This window comes from Humulus lupulus, chromosome 7 (assembly GCF_963169125.1).
Source record: "Humulus lupulus chromosome 7, drHumLupu1.1, whole genome shotgun sequence".
In the NCBI taxonomy this organism is placed as follows: domain Eukaryota; kingdom Viridiplantae; phylum Streptophyta; class Magnoliopsida; order Rosales; family Cannabaceae; genus Humulus; species Humulus lupulus.
This window is the reverse complement of record NC_084799.1, coordinates 199,500,511-199,516,781: the sequence shown is the minus strand read 5'-3', so window position 1 is coordinate 199,516,781 and position 16,271 is coordinate 199,500,511. Positions and strand designations below refer to the sequence as shown.

General features: G+C 39.3%; 1 non-coding gene across 1 annotated transcript; it reads right to left on the bottom strand.

The window, feature by feature from the left end:
* Nucleotides 1-15,572: 15,572 nt before the first annotated feature.
* Nucleotides 15,573-15,679, bottom strand: LOC133793004 (small nucleolar RNA R71). The gene has a single exon (XR_009874471.1). It is a non-coding gene; the product is annotated as a small nucleolar RNA R71 (small nucleolar RNA).
* Nucleotides 15,680-16,271: the final 592 nt, after the last annotated feature.

The following is a 16,271-nucleotide window of genomic DNA, read 5'->3' as shown; positions in this document are numbered from 1 at the left end:
CAAAATCAATGGCTATGTCTTCCCACTTCCATACTGGAATACTAAGCGATTGCAATAAACCTGCAGGCCACTGATGTTCTGCTTTTACTTGCAGGCGTACTAAGCATTTAGACACTTACTCTGCTATATCTTTCTTCATTCCTGGCCATCAATACAGTGCTTTAAGATCGCGAGTCATCTTAGTCGACCCTGGGTGAACTGAGTATGGGGTACTGTGCGCTTCTTCGAAAATCTTCATCTTAATCCATTGACCAGTCGGCATGCATACCCGATCCTTATATCTCAAGAGCCCTGATATCGAGAAATCTGTGTCCTTGCCTTCTTTAACTACAGGTGTGTGAGATACTAATGTGTCATCATGCCCTTGCCCAATCCGTATATTTTCTAACAGACTTGACCAGATGGACAAGTTAGCCAGTTGACCAATGACTACTTCTATTTCGGCATAGATCAACTCTTGCTGTAGCAGCTTTTCTATTCCAGCTAACGCGGCTAGACTTCCATAACACTTCCTGTAATGTCCTAAACTCCATGGACCATTACAGTGCACATTGCAAACAGTGCTAAACTCGCTAATCGAGTCATTCAGCCATAAACGTGTAACTAAGTATGATTAGCGGTTTAGGGATTAAAAATTTTGGTTAAGATATAACGTTTCACTAGAACGTTTACTGTATACATTGGGATCCCAAAAATATAATTTAAAGGTCTATTACAAGAAAATATTTACAACCAGCCGATCTAAGCGGCAAAACAGGGTTTAGCCCTAGTTCCTTTCCTTCGAACCTCGGCTGTGGCAGTCGAGCAACTGCATATGTACACATTGTCACCTAAGCTCTCCAACTCAAGGATGGTCCAGCTTTCTTTTGCCTTTACTTGCACCACATAGCACCCGTGAGCCGAAGCCTAGCAAGAAAACTCAATATGCTCATGAACAGTCATATCATGATATCAAATCATATCTGGAATGCCTAGCAAACATAACTTTATTCAAGCATGAAAATAAGTTCAAACAATGTTGGGGTATCCAGGATAAGAAATCCTGCCCTTCTGATTGGATGACTATCAAGTTAATCCTAACCAGATGAGTGTTTCGACACTTGAGGTTCTGGTAAACCATACTGAGTGACCAACAAGCAAGTCACTTCGGGGCTCAGCACCCAAAGCCATGCATATGATGATCAAAATGATCATATAGAGCTTATAGCTCTGAACAGATGAGTGAATATCACTTTGAGGTTCTGTTAACCATACTTAGTGACTGACAAACAAGTCACTACGGGGCTCGGTGCCCATAGCCATGTAACAAAACTGTTACCTAGGCTTTCCTGCAATGGCTCTATCAGATGAGTGACTGATGGGTAGTCACTAGCTTAAATAGATGAGTGACTGATGGGTAGTCACTAGCTTAAACAGATGAGTGACTGCTGGGTAAGTCACACAAGCGCTTTTAATTTTCATCGAACTTGAGGTCGGTCTGGCATTAATGCTCTCGTTGAGTCATCTAATGCATAATGTCGATTAGATCTAATCTTTTATCGACCCAGTGTTCATGACGCTTATGACTGTTTCATTAATGAATATACTTTTCTTGTTATCCCGAATGTTGCACATTCAATGCCCAATCTCTTAACGTAATTGTTAAGCCCTTAGGTTGCTATCTTATCTGCAATTAATCAGTGATTCCAGATTCCCACTTCGTTTCCTTCATTCTCTGGTCCCTTTCCAAAACTCAGAAAGTTATGGAGTCTCAATTTAACGTCATTAATGCCCCATCGTATTACTAGCCAAACAAATCAAGTTATTCCATCTCATTCAGCTGAGTTACAACTTCTTCTCTGTTCAATCACCTTATTACAGTCTAATGTGGTCCATCCCTATGGCCCACCATCTCCACACCAAATTCTCTGTGGACTATTCATTCGACCCTTGATCCTTATATTGTATTATACCCATAGAGTTCTTCCCCGTTTCTACAGAACCTTCACTCTGGATTCCACTATCCAAAGAAAATGTATTTGATCACCGCCACACCCTATTACTTTACCCATCTCAATCGTTACCTTATCCGTTCCGTGATATACTGTGGCGTTTCCTTTCTTTAACTGACACATACTTTTCAGGTAAGAGATCCGCCTCTAATTAAATCTCCTCCTCGTACAGTCGAGGTCTTCTAACTTCAACCATCCATCTACTGCATTCCATTAAATTCCAATCTCAAGATTATCTTTCTTACTAATAACCAACACTTAAGTACCCTATGCCATGCACAAACTGTTAGCCTAGCGTTCCGTGCATATCAACCATGTTTCCATTCGTTTACCTCCCGCGAGGCTCAACCCATCCCCGCGCCGGTCTGAGCCTGAGCGTGCCCAACCTAATATGTATCCTCACAGTTTCATATCTTTACCATAGGTTAGGTTCTTGACGCTATCCCTCTATATTTAACTATAATACACATATCTCTGCATCACCAAGTACCAACCAATTCTTACTTTGTCTTCTGAACTCTGATTTGACACCACTCTTTTGGTCTATCTTTAAATTTCCTTACTGTTCCTCCCATCTCTGGTGTTATTGTCCATGGAGACACTTATGTGATAGATGACGCACTTGCCAGTCCTGCTATGTTCTCTATTCCTCAGACGTTCTTCATTAGCTTCTTCGTAATCTCAAATCAAATCTGCTCATACCTGTCTCTTCTTCTTGCAGCTTCACTCTAAGTATCCCTGGCGAAACCCAATCTGACATTTCATAGAATCCTACCTGTGACCCTGCTTCCTCGGTGTCAATGTCTTCGGCATAGTAGTCGTTCACTTTCCTCTTCTGTCTAAAGGTGGTCCAACATTCCACTCGTGGACTTAAAGGAGGCTTGTCCACACCATTCTTGTATTCTCTGCTTGAAGAACTCACCTGTGCTGCTGAAGCTTGAACCGGTTTAGAAACCTTTTTACCAATTTCCTCACACCCTACTCAGTACAAGTAGCAATTCCTTAAATGTCTCTTTCCTTGATCACTAGCTGGTAATAACCAGATCATAGATCAATTCCTGGAGACATTGTCCCGTCTTGTACCCAGCATTAAAACTTTTCATTCTTAACCGACGATACCAACAAGTCTCGCAATACAATGCTCCATCTGATTCCAGATCAAACCTCTTTGACTGCTTATTCTTCCTGTCAAGTTATTACCACCTTCCATAATGTTTCCAACATCAAACTTGTTCGTAGTCCAGTCCTGAAGTGTTCCCATTCCTTCTTTGTATCCATCTGAATGCCTATTGATCGACTTAGCTTCCATTCAGTCTAATTCATATTTTCCAAGTGATATCCCCCACAATCCATGGTTATTTCTTAACAGATTAACTCTCTCCAACTCTAACTCTTGTTGAAGTTCCCACACAACGAGCCCTATTGTTCTCACTACAAATCTCTTGATTACTTGTATCCCAAATCCTCTGCAAGAAGTTTCTAGTTCCTCCCCAGTAATTACTGTTTCCTTCAGCCTCTCGCGCTGTCCCCTTGAGGCATACTCTCTCCATGTCTGAGTCTTTCTTGAAAGATACTCAACACCGAACTCTTTCAACTTGTTATGTAACCACAAACTATCTAACTAACTAATCGACTCCGAGGAGCTAGCCTTGAACTTCAGATGTAACCAGACATTCCAGTCTCCCGTTTCCCTCACCATGGAAAATCCATCCCAACACATCGAATTATCTCATGTAGAAATCATGCCTTCCCCTGTCATCCTTTCTAGCAACATCCCCTGCCTTAGGTACATACCAGATAACCTCACTGGTTCTCGTCACCATTCTGACAACTACCTTCACGATCAAAAATCCCCTTTCCTATCACAAACTGGGTGCCACAGCACTGCCTGGGGTCCCTCTACCTCGGTAACCGCGAATCTGTCCTCACTGAGTTCTATCAATAGAAGTACTATCCTTTGCATCCTTTGCCCTATAACATTCATGCTCGATATCTCATTTCATAGATCTCAAGCCACATGGCTCTCTCTATCGCTCAAATACAACCGAAGATACAGTACACTGGAGCGGCCCTGTCACCTTGGACCATTCCAAAAACTTAACTTTTACATGGGTCATCATTCCCAATTACCACCACTTGTATTTTTTCTCCCTAAAGTGTAGTATTCAACTTCTAATACTCATTAACACCTATCACCATTGTCTTAATATCCCAAATCAGGCTCATAAATTCACTAATCTCCGCAGCTCAAACTATGTCCTTATAACTTCTTTTGTCAAATTCCCATCTAAGTTCTTTCCCATCCATCATGCTAATGTCTCAATCTGAATTCCATTTCCTAGCATCCTTCTGCCATAAGTACTTAGCACAATCCCTTGATTATGACCTCTCATCACTATATCGCCAAAAAAAAATGGAATCGGCTTTGCCCATCCACTAAACCAATCTTAAGCCAACCCAAACTTTCCTCTTTAAACCAGAAGATAATGCCTTTTAGGCTTTCCATTCAACATCTTTTATCTGTCTGTGCCCTTATAATGAACCAATACCATTTACCCATATGCTGACGAACGAATCTGCAACTTTCATGATAGATGGAGGTTACCAACCCCAGTTATCATCTGCAACCTTCCTGTATTACGATACCAGGTCTACGAAACCATTCTGTATGCAACCAATCTGAGTTCATCTGCCACTGCTGACTAAACTCTTCAACCCTGATATTCACACTCTGAACCAAACCATATCCAAGTCCAAATAATCACAATATTCATACACACATAGAACATAACAAACATTAATTCACATTTCTATGCATTTAGCCATCCAATTTATTTCTACCATGTTCATTCACACTGTCTCATGCTTCCTACATATCAATAGACAAGCATAACATATAAATTCAGCTTGGGCAGTCACCCACAAGCATACAAGATGCAATCCATCGTCCCAATATTCATTCACATGCAACAACAATGCTAACCAGCACGCCTCCATCACATCATGCAATAGTCAAGGGCCAGGCCCTATTAGTTCTCATGCTCCCTATAGTCATACAGCATAATACATTCATATTTTAATCAAAAGCTTAAGCATATAGTCTCAAATATTCAATCAAAGAACCCTGAGTCGAGCTTGTCTTCGGCGGCAAGTGTACATATCCAGCCTATCTCCAGGAACCCTTAAACCTAGGACGCTCTGATACCAAGTTGTAACGCCCTGGATAACCAAGACCGTTACACTGTGTGTTTGAAGTAGTGCAAGAATCGCTAATCAAGTCATTTAGTTCAAAATGTGTTCCTAATGACACAAGCGGATTAGGTTTCAAAGAATCTCAGTTATAAACAATTAAATTTTATTAAAAGCAGATGTTTAATACATGGGATCCCAACTCAAGGTTTAAATAATGTGAATACAAAGCTCTTAATTACAAGTAAGTAACCGAGCCACTTTAATGGCAAAATACAAGTTTTAGGTTCCTGTTCCTGAACAAACCCTCGACAGTGGTGGCCGAGCAACTAACAATGTACACCTTGCCCCCAGAGCTCTCCAACCCACTTCCTGGGACCAATCCCATACTCTTGGGACCACCAATTTCCCAAAACGACACAACGAAAACAACCCTCGAGCCCCCGAGGCAAATGCCCAAAATTGCAAAATTTCACCGCCCAGAAAATAGCCTAGCGCCGCGGCACAACCCTTGAGGGCCGCGGTGCCCAGGAAGTCAGAAAGTCCCCCAGCTCCTGATGTGGCCTCGCGCTGCGGCGCCAAAGAACAGGGTCGCGGCGCCCCTATGCGAACCCATATTTCTGGGATTTCCCCTGCATTTTCCCCCGAGCTAAAACACCTCCAATCCACCCAAACACATACCTAAACCCCAAAACCAATTTGAAACCTCAAATGAACCATCTAACAACCTATAAACACCAGCATCAAGATCAAACACACAATCACACCCAAAATCCACCCTTTGATTTCAAACTTCAGAAACTTAAACCAGTAGGCCAAATACTTAAACCAAAGCTTGAAAACTTAAACCATGCTTCCAAATTCCTAAACCACATCAGATACAAAAACTCAAGGATGTTTAAAACTCTTACCTCAATCAAGAATTCAACTTTGAGCCCTCTCCAAACCCAGCTTCAAGCCAAATCCTCTTGATTACCAAGCTGAATTCCCATACAAAACCAGCCACAACTCTCTTTCAATTTCATGCTTATTCTCTAAAAATCAAACTTGAAACTTAAGAAAAACAGGGGATAAACTCTTACCTCTGAACAATCTTGGTTATGATCAACTTTAATTGCCTTAAACCACTTAATTCTCCTCCTAGGCCTTTCCAATTTCAGCTCCCTTCTTCCTTTCCTTTTCTTCTAGATCCTTCTTCAAATTTCCAGCAAGAGCATTAGTATGACTAAGTGTTTGAACGTGAATCCCCTTTTTCCCCCAGCTGAAACTTTCTAAACCTCTGCCAAATGACTAGCTTACCCCTCCATCAAAATCCTTTCCTAACTAAACCTCAAGGGCATTTTGCCACTTCACCTTTCCTACAAATCTACCATTTTCTCATCTAAAATCTGTTACTCTTAATGGTCACCCATGGTCATTCAAGTTACTCAATTACCATTAACCATTAACTCACAAACTCAAAGTACAAAATTCCCAAAATACCCCTAGGCTCCACCCGAGCTGGGTATTTGATCCTGTTGTGACTTTTAAACTAATAAGCTTGCTAGGACCGTCTCGGCACATGCATCACAATAATATCACCACCCACACGTGGTATTAATCATATAACGTAATTATTACATTTATGCCCTCAGCAGGCTAAGATTACCAATTTACCACTAACAAACAAACGGGGCCCACATGCATATTTATTCCACCTAACACATGCATTCTAATCACATATTCATTTAAACTCATATATTAACATGTTAATTCATTTATTGCCCTCCAGGCACACTAATCAAGGTCCTAACCATTATTAGCAAATTGGGGATGTTACAACTATCCCCTCCTCACAAAAATTTCGTCCTCGAATTTACCTGAATAACTCGGGATATCGCTCCCGCATATTAGACTCAAGTTCCCATGTCACCTCTTCAACCTTGCTGTTCCTCCACAGCAGTTTAACCAAGGCGATGGTCTTGCTCCGCAAGACTTTGTCCTTTCTGTCAAGGATCTGTACGGGCTTCTCTTCGTATGATAAATCCTGATCCAACTTTAAATTGTTGTAACTCAACACGTGAGTAGTATCTGATACATATTTCTGGAGCATGGATACATGAAATATGTCATGCACTCCTGATAGAGCTAGAGGCATCGCTAATCTGTAAGCTACTTCTCCAACTCATTCTAGAACCTCGAAGGGGCCAATAAACCTAGGGCTCAGCTTGCCCCGAGCACTGAATCGTTTCACTCCTCTCAGGGGCGAAACTTTAAGGAACACATGATCACCGACTTGAAATTCCACGCTCCTGCGTCTCAGGTCTGAATAACTCTTCTGGCGACTCTGGGAGCAAGCATACGAGCTCTAATCTTTTTCAATTGCCTCATTGGTCCTCTGAACCATCTCTGGACCTAGATATATTCTCTCACCTGTCTCATCCCAGTGTATCAGTGATCTGCACTTTCTCCCATACAACATCTCATACGGAGCCACTCCGATAGTCGCCTGATAACTATTGTTGTACGAGAACTCAATCAAAGGGAGATACTTACTCCAAAATCCCCCAAAATCCAACACACATGCTCGTAACATATCCTCTAGTATCTGAATCATCCTCTCATATTGCCCATCTGTTTGAGGATGATAAGCGATACTAAACCGTAACTGTGTGCCCATCACCTTCTGCAGGCACTCCCAAAACTTAGAGGTGAAGGTGGGGTCCCTATCAGATACTATCAAACTCGGAGCCCCATGGAGTTGAACAATTTCCTTTACATATAGCTCAGCGTACTGCTCCACAGTATAAGTAGTTCTCACAGGTAAGAAGTGGGCGGACTTAGTGTACCTGTCCACAATCACCCACACCGAGTCATGCAGACCCATGGTCTTTGGCAATCCAACCACAAAGTCCATGGTAATATCCTCCCATTTCCACTCGGGAATCCCTAAAGGCTGCAATAATCATGTTGGCCTCTGATGTTCAGCCTTAATCTGCTGACAGGTTAAGCACCTAGCCACATAGTCCACCACATCCCTTTTCATGCCTGGCCACCAATACAAAACTCTAAAATCTTGGTACATCTTCGTAGTACCTGGGTGCAAAGAGTAGGGAGTGGTATGAGACTCATCCAGAATTTCTCGCCGAATATCTGGATCAATTAGAACACAAATCCGTCCCTTGCACTTCAATAAGCCCGTCTCTGAGAAAGAGAAGTCCCTATTCGTTCCAGCTAGGACATCCTCTCTACGTTCAACTAACTGAGGATCCCTTCCTTGTGCTTCTTTAATCCTCTCAAGGAGCGTGGATTGAAGAGTTATGTTGGCTAACCTACCAACCACCAATTCTATACCTACTCTAGTCATCTCTTCAGCAAGCCTGTCAGATATCTACCTCAAACTAAACAATTGTCCTGGGCCCTTCCGACTTAATGCATCAGCCACTACATTAGCCTTCCCAAGATTGTATAGGATATCACAATCATAATCCTTTACCAATTCTAGCCACCGTCTTTGGCGCATGCTCAAATCTTTCTGAGTAAAGAAGTATTTTAAACTCTTGTGATCTGTGTAAATCTCGCACCTTTCACCATATAGGTAATGTCTCCAAACCTTAAGTGCGAAAACTACTGCAGCCAACTCCAGATCATGTGTGGGATATCACTGTTCATACTCTTTTAATTGCCTTGATGCATAAGCTATTACTTTCCCAGCCTGCATCAGCACACATCCCAAACCCTGTCTAGAAGCATCACAGTAAACCACGAACTTCTCATTGTCTGTCGGAAGGCTTAGCACTGGTGCAGTAATCAATTGACGCTTCAATTCTTTGAAGCTGTGCTCATATCGATCTGTCCACACATACTTGGTCTTCTTTCTTGTCAACTCGGTCAATTGAGTAGGAATTATGGAGAACCCCTCTACAAACCATTGGTAGTATCCTGCCAACCTAAGAAAACTTCTAACCTCAGGAACACTGCTCGGTCTAGGCCAATCTCTCACTGCCTCTATCTTACTTGGGTCAACCAGTAACCCCTCCTTACTGATAATATGGTCCAAAAATGTAACTCGCGGTAACCAAAACTCGCACTTGCTGAACTTGGCATACAACTTATGCTCTCTTAATCGTTGCAATACCAAGCGCAGATGATGCTCATGCTCTGTCTCAGACTGGGAGTACACTAGGATATCATCGATAAATACAGTCACAAACTTATCTAGATAATCTTTGAAAATTCTATTCATCATATCCATAAAATCTACTGGGGCATTGGCTAATCCAAATGACATAACCAGAAATTCATAGTGCCCATACCTTGTTTGAAAATCAGTCTTTGGTATGTCCTCCTCTTTAATCCTCAACTGATAATAACCTGACCGGAGATCAATCTTTGAAAACACCGTACTCCCTTGTAACTGATCAAATAAATCATCGATCCTAGGCAGTGGATACTTGTTCTTAATGGTCAACTTGTTCAACTCCCTATAGTCAATGCACATCCTAAGCGATCCATCCTTCTTCTTAACAAATAACACAGGAGCACCCCATGGCGAGAAACTCGGTCTGATGAACCCCAAATCCAGTAGCTCCTGTAACTAAATCTTCAACTCCTTTAACTCTGTTGGAGCCATTCTGTAAGGTGCCCTGGACACTGGCTCTGCTCCTGGTACCAACTCTATGACGAACTCGATCTCCCAATGTGGCGGCAATCCTGGCAAATCTGTTGGAAATAAGTCTGGGAACTCACAGACCACTCTGGCTTCATTCGGTCCCACCGATACAACTCTAGAGGTATCTACAACACTTGCTAAGATTCCTATGCAACCATCCTGCATCAGGTCTCTAGCCCTCAATGCTGAGATCATAGGTACTCGCGGTCCACTCACCGTCCCCATAAATACAAAAGGTACCTCGCCTTCTGGTTCAAAAGTCACCATTCGTTGCTTGCAATCAATTGTTGCTCCATACCTCGTTAACCAATCCATCCCTAGTATCATGTCAAAATCATCCATATCTAGTTCAACCAGATCAACAAACGATTCCCTACCGTCTATCATTACTGGTAATGCTCTAACTAATCTCCTAGAGACTACCAGTTCTCTTGTTGGTAATAAAGTCTGAAAACCCCTAGCATACACAATACTAGGTTTACAAAGCTGGTCTATCACCCTAGCAGATACAAATGAGTGGGTAACCCCTGAATCAATCAATGCAGTATACAAAGAACTAACGCTAGAGATCTGACCTATCACAACTGATGGACTAGCCTCCGCCTCAGTCTGTGTCAAAGTGAATACCCTAGCAGGAGCGAGACTGTCTCCGTGCTTTGGCTCCTCTTTCTTAGCTTATGGGCAGTCTTTCTTAAGATGATTGGCTCTCCCACAAATAAAACATGCCCTAATCCGGCACTCACCCTGATGTCGTCGTCTACTCCTCCAGTTGTCACTTCCGCCCTGACAGCCACCAATAGAACCGCGTACCCTCCTATCAAAACTAGAAGGAACAAATGAATCTGGAACTCTTCTTTTCTGCTCACTGGGGACATTACCCCGACTAGGCCCAGTAGAAGGAGGCACCGTCCTCCTGGTATCGCGCCTAGCAGTGCTATCTTTCCATATCTGGTCCTCAGCCCTCTCTACAGTAAGGTCCTTATCCACTACTTGAGCATAGGTAGTAGTCTCCAGATTTAAAGTAATACTCACATCACGGGCGATCATCACATTCAATCCCCGTATAAACCTATCTCTCCTGGCCGCATCTGTCGGCACTAAGTCTGGCGCAAACTTTGCCAATCTATCAAATCTCAGGGCGTACTCCATAACTGATAACTTGTTCTGAGTCAGGTTGATAAACTCATCAACCTTCGCAACTCGAACTACTACACTGTAGTATTTCTCATTAAAGGTACTCTTAAATTCTTCCCAAGTCATAGTTGTAGTATTCCTTCAGTGCCTCACTACATCCCACCAAATACGGCCATCCTTTCTAAGCATGTAGCTAGCACAAGCTACCCTTTCATTTCCTTCAACCCTCATGAAATCTAAGATTAAGGAAATCATATTCATCCATTGCTCGGCTCGCAGTGGGTCTGATCCACCCTCAAAGGTAGGAGGTTGTTGCTTTCTGAATCCTTCGTATAGAGGTTCCCACCTGTTCTCAACTACAGGCTGAGCTGGCATTGGCATTACTCTCTGCTGCATTGGTAACCCAGTGACCTGAGAAGGGGCCTGCTGCCTCAACTGACGAAGTTCTTCTTCTATTTTCTGCAATCTAGCCTCCATTTCGGCTAATATCTGCTACCAGTTCTGTGGGGCAGGTGGAGGGTCCTGATCCTGACTGTCACCCTCAGCCCTTCTGCAGCGGAGTCTAGATGATTGCCGAGGCATTACAACTATATGCCTGCAATCAATGACGCCACTCATCAGGCATGATAACAAAGTCCATTTCCACATCTCATTCACAACAACCAATCATAATCAACAATCCAGATAACATACAGATAACATATAACACACAACCGGCCTTGCCCTGGCATCACGCATATGTTAACTCATTCATCATGCTCTTTATATACTAAGTAGGCAAATAAGGCATTCATACACATATACAAGCATAATAATCAACCATACCAATCAACCTTGAGTCGAGCTTTTCAATTACAGCGAGCGTACATGTTCAGTCAATCTCTAGAATCAATAAACCTTGGCTCGCTCTGATACCAAGTTGTAATGTCCTACTACCTTAGGGTCGTTACTAAGTGAGTTTAAAATGTGCAAATAACTCGCTAAACGAGGTTTTTAAAACAAAAGTGTGACTAGGCAAAAGTTAAGGCTGTAATCTTTGAAAATACTCTGTTTCATTGAAAATTTCATGTATCTAACATTTTGGATCCCAAAATAAGGTTTACAAAGTATTTACAACTCAAAATAGGTTTACAGTTAATTAAATATCAAAATCCCAGGTTAATATAGCCATTTCTCAAAATGCCCCAACCAAAGCAGTCGGGCAGGCCAAACATGTATGCGCCGCTTCATGCTCTTTGTACTCATGGCTGGTTGACTTTTTCTTTTCCCTTACCTGCAACACAGAGCACCCGTGAGCCGAAGCCCAGCAAGAAAACTCAAACAACAAATAATATATGCATATTATATAATCAACATCTCAGATAATCCACAGATAAACAGATAGCCCATCAGACTAAAAAAATACGGCCATGCCGTCCCAGAAGTGTTACCAAAGCCTAGGGTCTCGGTTCTCACCGTAAGGATATCTGATAACTCTACAAAATAGAGTTATTTTACCATGTTTTACATGCTAATTGTTGCTTAGTTCATGAGTTTTTAATTAACTTATTAAGTTTTTATGTAATTTTTAATTTATTAGTCTTATTGTAGTTTTCTAGATTTTTATATGTTTTTATAGATATGTTATTATAATATGTTGTAGTTTAATTATTTAAAATTAGTATTGTTAGTTTGAATGCTAAAAATATGATTTTATTGAAATTAAATGTTATGTAAATTAAATTTTAATTAATGTTTTCATGGGAGTTATATGATATATTTTATTAATGAAAATATTTAATTTTAATTTAGTTTATAATTTATTGTGTAGGAAAATTATTGCCATTGAAAAGCAAGAAAATCAAAGGAAAGATGGTAATTTTGAAAGAAAGTAACAAGAAAAATGGTGTTTCTCCAAAAGCCCAACCACGTGAGGCCCACTCTAGGCCCAACCCGTGGCCCCCCCTCCAACACCCAACCACCACATTGCTGCCATTTCCCTTATTGAGCCCAACAAAAATGCATTTTGTCCCTTTGTCCCCTATGACAAAAATGCCAACTTTTTACCCTTTTTCCTACACATTTTCACCACAACATCATCATTACACCCTATAATTTACCTCTACATACCATATTTATTTTATTTAATTAATCTAATCAATTTAATTAATTTAAATTGATTATTTTAATAAACTCACTTTGGCTATAAATATGGACTTTCAAGACCATTTTTGGGGTGCTTAATTTTTTGGTTACCATCTTTTTCTCTCATTTTCTCTCTACCATTCTCTCTTCCATTTGGGTTTTTCAAGAGCATTTTGCAAGTATGTATGTCATTTATTTTGTAATATCTATTCTAGTTATGTGCTTCTAATCTTTTTCATAAGATTATTAAGATCATGATGAAGCAACTTGTAACTAGGTAATATTTATGTTGTATGTTGATTTCCCTTGTAATGCAACAAAGTCTATGGATTTTTCTTCTTCATATATTTCTTTCATCTTAAATATCTTGTATTTTAGATTGTTAGAACATTTTTACACTTTGTTCTTCATTAGTGCATAAACATAATATTCTTTGTGTAAGATGTGTCATTAAATTGTACACATCCATGCTTAGAACAAAAATATTATGTTTTGCCTTATAAATAATGTTCATTGATTTATTTGCTATTTCATTAGATTGATTTACACTAAATGCTTTGAAATTATAATTTTGAAAAGTGAAGAAAAATCCTATCTTTTTATAAGAAAATTGTGCTTAAAATTATAAATATTTTTGGAAAATGATAGTTTAAATTATTTTAACTATCACTAAAACTTGGGAATCAATATACTAATAAATATTATTAAACTTACATTTTGTGGATTCTAGTATCTTAATAATCTTTTCTTTTAATACTTATTTTCAACTCATTATTGGTTTATTTTCATTATCTTAAAAAGCTTTATTTTTCAATATTTCATTTTATGTTCATACTATTAAAACTTATCAATCTTTGGAACTAGGTTAGAATTTATTACTTTTGATTTAAAATAGTTTCATTTTCGATTTTAGACAACTCCTTTGGGTTCGACATCCTTGCTTACGATCACTATTCTATATGGACGATTCGTGCGCTTGCGATATATAAATTTTTAAACATACCCGTTTAGGGTCCATCAAGTTTTTGGCGCCGTTGCCGGGGAGTTGCAAGAGAAAAGAAACGAATTTATCTCAAGGTTAGTGAATTCTTCTACTAGTTATTTTAATTTTTTTTACACTTAAAAAAAAAAAACAAAAAAATATATATCTATAAAATCTAAAAAAAAAAAAAAGATAAAAAGAAATTTGGGACGGTTCAACCACCCATAAAAAAAAATATATACTTATATTTATATTTATTGTTTTTTTTTTAGTTGACGGCACTTGTGCCTCCTATCTATCCTTTTAATTTTTATAGTCGATGGCACTTGTGCCTCCTAATTTTGTTATAATTTTGTTGTAATTTTATTTCTTTTATATCTTTGTTAATTGATGGCACTTGTGCCTCTTGACATTTGTTGTAATTTTCTTTATTTATATTGTTGTAATTTTTATTTTATTTAATTTCCGCAAATTACTAGTTGATGGCAATTTTGCCTCCTAGCTAGTTGATGGCAATTTTTGCCTCCTAGTCCTCTATCTTATGTTTAAGTTGATGGCACTTGTGTCTCCTAGTTTTTACCTTAATTTTGTTATGGTTGATGGCATGCTATGCCTCCCTACTCTTGCTTAAATTTTAGTCTTATTTAATTTTTGCCTTATTTTTCTTTGTCTTCTTTAATATTTTAGCGTAATATTGTGAAAAATACTTGAAAAAAAAAAAAAAAAAAAACCTAAATCTTGTCCTTTCACCATAAGCAATTCTTGCTTAAAGGAAATTTGACCAAAATTCCCATCCGCCTCTACTAATTAACCTCGGGGAGTTGTTAGTAGTGCGCGAGTAAGTGGAATCAAATAGGCCTGGGGACAAGTAAACCATAAGAATTATATTGTTGTGAAATCTCTAAAAATTCTAAGTATGCTCTGTGGTTGCGGTTTTAACTGATCTTCCACATCAGAAAATTGTTTGTTTGAGATTATCCTTGTTGCCTTGTTTGTGAAAAATTGTATGCATCATTGGGAACGTAACTCTAAAAAACGATTAGTAAAAAGACGTTTATCTTTGTTTGAAATTGAAAGTGTTAGTAAAAATTTGAGCATCATGGAACCTATTGCTAATATTGTTGATGAAAATGTTGTGCCTGAAAAAACTTTGCTTGAATATTTTGCACCTATTTCATCTAATGCTCCTTCATGCATTGTTTTACCTACTACTTCTGCTACTCATTTTGAGCTTAAACCCGCAATCATTCAATTATTGCCATCTTTTTATGGGTTAGATAGAGAGGATCCTTACATGCATGTCAAAGATTTCTTAGAAATTTGCTCAACATTTAAATTTCAAAATTTTTCTGATGAGTCGGTCAAACTAAGATTGTTCCCTTTTTCATTAAAAGACAAATCAAAAGCCTGGTTAAATTCCCTTCCCACGGGGTCTATAACTACATGGGATCAACTTTATAATAAATTCTTACTGAAATTTTTTCCTATGTCTAAAACTGATAGTCTAAGGAGAGAAATCTCCGAGTTTTTTCAAAAAGATAATGAAGAGTTTTATGAATGTTGGGAAAGATTTAAAGATTTATTATTAAAATGTCCTCATCATGGTTTTGAAAAATGGAGACTTGTAAAATATTTTTATGATGGTTTGACTCCCTCTAATCGTCAAATGATTCAATCTATGCATACTGGAAAATTTTTAAAATTTCAAGGACAAGAGGCGTGGGACGCCCTTGAAGATTTATCTGTCAATTCACAACAATGGAATTATTTTGATCCTAGGTCTAGGTCAACTAATTCACCAAAAAGAGGAGGAAGGTATGAAGTAAAAGAAGAATTAGACTTAAGAACATCCTTAGATAAATTAGCGAGAAAAGTAGAAGCTTTAGCCATAAGCCAAACTATAAACTCTCCAATTCAACCTAGAAAAGATGTTTGTTCTATATGTTCTAGTCCTTGCCATAATGCCCAATCATGCCCTTCCTACCAAGAAGCCTTTTCTGAGGAGGCCAATGCACTTCATACTTATGGGAAACCAAATGATAGCCCATTTTCGTCCACCTACAATCCAAATTGGAGAAACCATCCGAACTTTTCATGGAGACAAAACCAACCCCAAATGAATCAAGGGCACCAATACAACACACAAAACCAAGCTCATGCCCCACAAAATCAACCATATCCGCAACAAAGAAAACCTTCC